Source organism: Bidens hawaiensis, unplaced genomic scaffold (assembly GCF_021521415.1).
Source record: "Bidens hawaiensis isolate Kalapana, Puna unplaced genomic scaffold, B.hawaiensis_p1.1 tig00007761_1, whole genome shotgun sequence".
In the NCBI taxonomy this organism is placed as follows: domain Eukaryota; kingdom Viridiplantae; phylum Streptophyta; class Magnoliopsida; order Asterales; family Asteraceae; genus Bidens; species Bidens hawaiensis.
In genome coordinates, this window is record NW_027491539.1 from 1,006,388 (window position 1) to 1,014,125 (window position 7,738).

A 7,738-nucleotide genomic window follows, 5' to 3' on the forward strand; every position below is an offset into this window, starting at 1 on the left:
TTTCGATTTTGTAATGAGATCTCGATTCTAGTAATGAGTTCTCGGTTTTTATTGGGTTTTTGATTTTTAATAATGTAACATCCTAAAATTTATAATGTTGAATAAAGAAAGTTACGTTTAGTGATTTCGCGTTATTAATTAATTAATATCGAGTAAAGAACGGATCATGGACTTAGATTAATTGAGATGGGTTAAATGAGAATGGGCCTTAGGTCCATGGGCTTTAAGGGATATAAATATCCCCTAAACCAAGCTAAAACCCTAAACCCTCATTTCATTTCCATCTTATTCTCTAACACACTCCAAACACACACACCATATTTCGGCCGAGAGAGAGAGAGACGTCCAAGACCAAAATCGAGCCAACCATTATTAGATCTTCTATATACGAGATAACCAAGCAAACCGCGACCACACCGAACGTATAAAAGGTATGTTCTTGACCTTTAAAGTTTACGTTTTATTGAACGTTTAGCCTTTTGAATGTCCTTAAGCTTAAAGATCCAAGCTTTATAGTATATACGGGATATATATACGACCGAAAATGGTTAGGGAACGTTAGTGGGTGATGTCGAACCATAACAAGGGTATTAAAATCGCCAAATTGCTTGATAAAAACCAAACCCGTAGCTGAACTGGGCAACTTCGCCTGCGAACTGGGCAACTTCGCCTGCAAAAGCTTAACTTCGCCTTCAAAGCTTAACTTCGCCTTCAAAGCTTAACTTCGCCTACGGCCAAGTTCGCCTAACTGGTAACTTCGCCTAAGGCCAAGTTCGCCTAATTGATAACTTCGCCTAAGGCCAAGTTCTCCTAATTGATAACTTCGCCTACGGCCAAGTTCGCCTAATTGATAACTTCGCCTAAGGCCAAGTTTGCCTAATTGATAACTTCGCCTACGGCCAAGTTCGCCTAACTGATAACTTCGCCTAAAGCTAAGTTCGCTTAAGGTTTAACTTCGCCTAAAGTTAAGTTCGCTTAGAAAGATGATATGAGTAGTGATAGTTAATTGATACGTGTAAATATTATACAGTTAGCCGTGCACAACTGAAGAAAGGGATAACTATTAACGGAGAGCGTAACAGGATTCAGGTGAGTTTCTAGCCCCATTTATGTGTTATGTTTTCGGGGCTGTGTGCATACTCGATATGTTTGTTAATACGCTTATCCTAAGAGATAAGTGTATGCCTTATGTGAATGATGTGATATGTATGAATGATGGCTTGACGGTACGTGAACGATCTTCGGATATTGCACGTACTGTCAGGTTGTAACGCTAAGTATAAGGTAAGTAGGATATGTATGCTTATGTGTATGAATGTGATAAAGTTAATAAAAGAAGGAAAGGATGGTTGTATGGTTACGAAGAGGGTACCGGGTCCTAATAATACTCGAGGTATGATGTATGGTTGTATGGTTACGAAAAGGGTACCGAGCCCTAATAATACTCGAGGTATGATGTATGGTTGTATGGTAACGAAGAGGGAATCGAACCCTACTAATATTCGAGAACTAGGGAACCGAATCCTACTAATATTCGAGGAAAGAGGGTACCGAGCCCTAATAATACTCGAGGAAAGAGGGTACCGAGCCCTAATAATACTCGAGGAAGGAGGGTACCGAGCCCTAATAATACTCGAGGAATGTAGGGCGTAATGCTCTTTATAACGTAAGATATGAAAGTAAGTTAATACAAAAGAAAGTATGAAAGTATGAAAGTATTAATGAAAGAATATAAGTTTATGTGTATTGTATAGTGTATGATTAACTAGAACTCACTCAGCGTAGCTGAGTTTTAGTATGCACGCAGGTGAGTAGGATGAGGCAGCTCGCTTGAGGAGACACGTGGCACTGAATAAGAGGCTGGCATCGGAAGACTCAAGACGTTTAAGTTTAATGTTTCGTTCATTTTGAAAGACAAAATGATGTTTTAAGACAAGACGTGTTTTGTTATGAAATGTTTTATGAAAGCTTTTATATTCCGCGAATGTTTTAATTAACTCTGATATTTAGAACTGCGTTTATGAGTAAATCCAACACGAAAGTAGGGCTACTGGTAACGGGGCCTTACAAGTAAGTTTTCGGTTTTAATGGGATCTTGGTTTTAATGAGATTCGGTTTTGATGAAATCTCAGTTTGACCGAGATTTGGTAAGCATTAAAATCCAAAAATTCTTTAAGGTAATAATATTTTGGTTTAAATTGTTAGAGATTAATTTTATCTCCAAGATTTGTTTAATTTTGAAATTTATATTCTTAATAATTATTCAGATTTCAAAAAATCTTTGGAGATTTATTTTTCAATTATTTTAGAAAAAACACAATTATAATCTAAATTTTAACCAAAATATGTATTATTTTCGAAAAACCCATGATGAACACGAAGAACATCACCGAAAAACCATAAATTTTTAACAAGTTTTTAATGTGAAATCGGGTTCTAAAGATTTAAACAGTTTATTTATAAACCGATTTCAATGAGCACAAACATAAAAAAAATCAAAATTAGGTTTTATCAAACTTTAGATTCAAGTCTTCTGGTTTAAATCCAGATTTGATGGAAAACCATGAAGAACCGATTAAACAACATCGCTCTTAATACCACATGTTGATCAATTTCACATGGTGATAATGGAAAACATGAATAATATGATAAACCTATAATTATATGTGTACCTGTTACAGCATGAAGAGTAGTCATCGCAAAAGAGAATGATGTAGATGACATGGTTGTCAGCTTGGTCGAGTTCCCCTTTAGGATGTATAGTTAAGGATGGTGTTAGGGTTCTTGAGAGGAACCCGGTTTTAGGAGAGAGAAGGCACACACAATTGTTATGTGTATGATTAGGTTATGATGTTAATATTTATCTCTCTTTATATACACTTAAGGGGAAACCCTTTATTAGTTAATTATAGGTAATATGGTCCATCAACAATTACCAAACTAATATATAATAAGGTATAATTAATATTTTGATATATTATAATATAAATGATTATAATGGCCATATATAAATATATATAATTATATATATAATCTTAAAGGATGTTATCCATACTACACTAGAATTAAACACATTGTTTTTGAATTATCATGTTACTATTACTATATCCCTCTACCCCCTCTACGTTTTTCACTCAAAACACCGCCACATCGCTACGGCTGAGGAGTTTTCGGCCTTTTTTGTTTCTGGCTTTTTGCACATTTTCTTGACGATTATGCAAGGGCTTGGTAAACGACCAATCATATGTTACCTTTTTTAGTTTAATTAATTTGAACATTATTTAACCATTACAAAGGGGTTACAATCGTTACGCATAAAACTAGGAAAAAAACAATCATGATTCATGAATCATGTCTACATGGTGTTGACATAACCGGAATTATTCCACTTCGACTACACATGCCCAAACAATTAATTCAAAAGTTTTATAAGGCTATATTATTTTGTATATTTTTATGGTTTTAAGTTCAACTTAATAAGTTTTTAAAATGTTTTTTTTCCCTATAAAAAAGTCTAGGATGAATCCATTATATACGAACCCTACATAAAAGCTTAGGTAGAATGGGGAAAAAACAATTACATGATCATGATCAAAAGAGTGAACCATCTTTTTTAGTATGCTGTTTTAAAGTTAGAGACCATTTTGAAATGACAAAAATATCTACATGTAAAAAAAAATGAACAATTAAAGTGTCAAAACCGGACCAAGCCACACACAACCTGAACAAATTTGGTTTGCCGTTTCCCTGAAACTTAACACCGGCTAAATTTAAGGTCCGATTTAAATTTTGTTTTTGTTTTTACTATTATTTTGTATTTGTTAGAAAATTACTATTATGAATTCTCATATATTAGTTAGAACTTAGAACCCGTTATACAATTGTGATGATCATATATGGGTTAGGCCCGTTGGGTTCGGTCTTTGGCCCACACTCGCTTAAGGTTGGCTCAACTCAATTGAAGCCTAAATTAATTTAATTGAGATGGAATACATGCTATAACTTCCTTCTAGAGTTCAATTATTTTTATGGTGTATGCTTACGTAAACTTTGTTCAATTATTAACTCTTCAGAGTCAAACATGTAGTACTACTTGACATGGGACCAACCGTGCCCATCTCTCCATGGTGCTTTCCCCAATGGGACTAGGGAGCACTAGAGTTTTGGCTAACTTATAATGGCCACTTGATTGATATGGACTTCTAGAGGTGGTTCAAACCCTATCTAGAACTGGACCCGATTGTATTTGATCGGCGGGTACAGATAAGGTTTCGGTTCTTTAGAAAAATCTTACCCGGATTCAGAATTGACTTGGACTCGGCGGAACTGATACCACATGTACCTGACCCGGCCAAAACCCAATAAAAACCTAGCAAAAACAGTCAAAACCTAAACATACTCAGAACCAGTTCCTACCCGGTTCTGGTTTTTGAAAAAACCCGATTTGCCCTCCTCTATTGACTTTGTTGACATTAGGCCCAAACACCACAAAATTCGTATCATGTATGTATGGACAGTAATGTAATATTGACAGGGCTTAACATTTAAACATTATTTACATTCTTGGTTGTACGTGGCTTGATTGATGCACTGGACATAAATGTTATAATGTATACATACCATAGTACTGGTCTACTATGTTTGTCTTATGTGTCTTGGTATGAACTCACTTGCTTTTTAGCTTACATATATGATATATTTAAAGCATGTATTTCAGGACATCGATATTCAAGGCTTTGAGATTAGCATGGTTGAGCTAGGATTAGGGTATGTTAGGATGACTACCTTATTTGAGAAGACTTAAAACTTGTTAATTTGAAACTTTTGATGTTATTGGTTATGATGATTAGACGTGTTCCATTTGGTTTGGCTTGATTTCAAGTTTAGTACTTACAAATGGTTGTAATTAGACTTAGATTTAGACATTTGCACTTTATTTATTTAACATCATCTGATTATTTTCCGTTACTTTATAATTTGGTGTCAATTGGTCACGCCAACGTTTAAGAAATGAGCGTGACATTTAGTTAGTGGTGTGCACACCCGTAATTAAGTTTTAATAATGTTCATCTAACTCCATAAATATTATAGTTTGGAAGGTTAATATAAGCATACACGTTAAGTTTCATCAACTTTACAATGAACATATTACAAATTTTGTACATTGATACATATATTGCATCATAGTCCTCACCTCACCTCACCTCACCTCACCTCACCTCACCTACGTGAAAAGACTTGTCCCGAACTTCTCTGCCGAGAAGAGCCACTTGGTACTTGTTGGCTTTCTGCGTCCGCTGGTTCCGTAGTAACCCTCCATATCTTTACCGACTTATCCAAACTACCACTATACACCGTCCAAACTCGGTTACTATCACATCGACATACCGTACCCAACCGCCGCTCATCCTCCACCGCCAAACCCTTCACCGGCCCCGTATGTCCACTTAACACATGCAAACACTTATGCTCCCCTCCTTCCTCTCTCCTCCACACGCAAATATTCGTATCCGCCGAACCACTAAAAACCAAATTCGCCACCGTCGCTAAACACAAAACCGCCAGTTTATGACCTTTCAAAACCCCTCCCCCTCCGCGGGATACCAACTTATCCCGTTCCCAAAAATGCAAAACACCGTCGGAAGATCCCCCGTAGATCGCGGTCCCCGCCTGATTAATAATCAACGACGTCACCGCGCATTCCTGCTTAAGCAAGTTATCTATAAAAGAATGTTTCGTTCTCTTCCCTTCAAACTCCCTCCGCCACATCTTCACCGTCCCATCAGCCGATCCTGAGAACACCGTCCCGTCAAACCCCGTAACCACCGAGTTAATCGCGTCTTCATGCGCGGTAATCGACTCCAAACACTTGAAATCCGTCACGCTCCAAACTTTAACCGTAGTGTCCCACGAACCCGAATAAAGAAGCGATTGATCTTCGCTTACACAAATACTAGAAATCGCATCGTTATGTTTTATCCATATATTCTTTTGTTTCCCCTTCACTTCGGTGTAGTTTTTCGGCTTCACCGATTTCTTAACCACGGATTTAAAAGTCGGTAACGTCCCGATTCGCTTATGCACGCTCGGGTTCCTACTTGACACCTTCCAAACCCTAATCTTCCCATCCTGGTGACCAGTGAAGATCTTCTCGCTCGCAATCACAATCGCTTTAACCAAACCGCTATTCGATTTAAATGACGAAAACTCTTTATGATTCTTCCAAACACGAACATTCTTGCTATCGGATCCGGTGTACAACAAATCCCCAGTGGCTGCTAGCGAGTATACATTCCCTTCTTCGCGGACAAGGGACGCCATTAACCCGGTGTAATTCGAATGAGTATCGGAGCAATCCGGGGCCGATCTTTCCACATAAGATGCCCATGGAGACCTTGTTAATGGGGACATCTGGCTAGAAGTCGAACTACTACCGAAAAACATACGCGATGTGAACGAATCGCGTTGGCGCATGCTGTCCTCAGTTGGAGAATCAATGTCTTCAATTTGCGGAGGGGGGATATTGTTTTCAGACATGTTTCGTAGGCGAAAGGATAACTCGTTCGCCATGTCCTTAGGTTGTTGTTCATTGGTGTTGGTAGTCTTTTCGGCTTGCTGCTGGGGAGGCGCGTTGCCATCGTTATATGAACTTGCCTGGATTTCTCGTTGCGGCGAGTTTCTAATCTGCATGGTTGTGGTTTGTGATATTTAAGGTTGATAAGCAAATTTTCGGGGTATTATTCAGGCATGATTATAGATTTGAAGGTACGTATGGGATTAATCATAATGTGAGATTGGGGATTTGATGAAGATAAAACATGAAGATGGAGAAGGTGTTGAAGAAGACGATGGACGTAAACCATTGAAGGAATGGCATTGAAGATGCATGCATATATAATAATAGGTGGTGTGTGATTTACTGATTTATGTTTATTTAATATTTAAGCTACGAATTTTTGTCAAAAGTTAATATAATTTGTAAGAATCTCATGCGTCGAATGATAGTGTCACACCACCATTGTGGTTATTGCAATTAAAGAAATTAGAATCAAATCAAAGCTTAATTAACTCATTAATTAGTTTGTTATAAAAACGTACAATATATTCACAATGTTACCTTCTTTTTTTTGTATTATTGAATTTTGAGTTATGTGTGTTGCATCCCAACTTAAATTTGTTGGCTCAAGAGGAGACCGGTGACGAAGCTTGGACGAGTTTGTCCGGCAGGGGGACTCATAATGTATCAAAAATTATAAACGAGGGGGCCAGACTTAAATTTGTTGTAAATAACGGGTAAATTTACACTAAGTATACAAATTTTCAGACGAAAAATGGTAAATTTACATCATTGCGTAAAAAAACAGGAGGGGTCGGGCCACCCCAAGCCCTAAGGAAGCTTCACCCTGGAAGAGACTACGTAAGATAGTTTGTTATTTATTGTTCATTTTTATGATTTGTTTTAATTACGTCCATGGTGTTTTATGTAAACCGCAAATTGATATTTGGTAACATCACTGTTAAAAAAAATAATATTCGATTACGGTATTTTAGTCATTTTAGTCTTTAGTTAATATGCTGTTTTTTTATTGACTTAATGCTTTGGTTATTAGTATCTATCTCATATGTGTGTTTTATCTGAACACTTTCTAGTTTCTAGAACGTATCTAGCCATATTATCGATTTTCTTCTAATCAGATGGAATCAAAGCATGTTATTATTATTATGATGGCATGTTGCG

At 37.0% G+C, this 7,738-nt stretch overlaps 1 pseudogene; it reads right to left on the reverse strand.

The window, feature by feature from the left end:
- Positions 1-5,220: 5,220 nt before the first annotated feature.
- On the reverse strand, positions 5,221-6,701 carry LOC143636030 (protein JINGUBANG pseudogene; annotated as a pseudogene).
- Between the last annotated feature and the right edge of the window lie 1,037 nt (positions 6,702-7,738).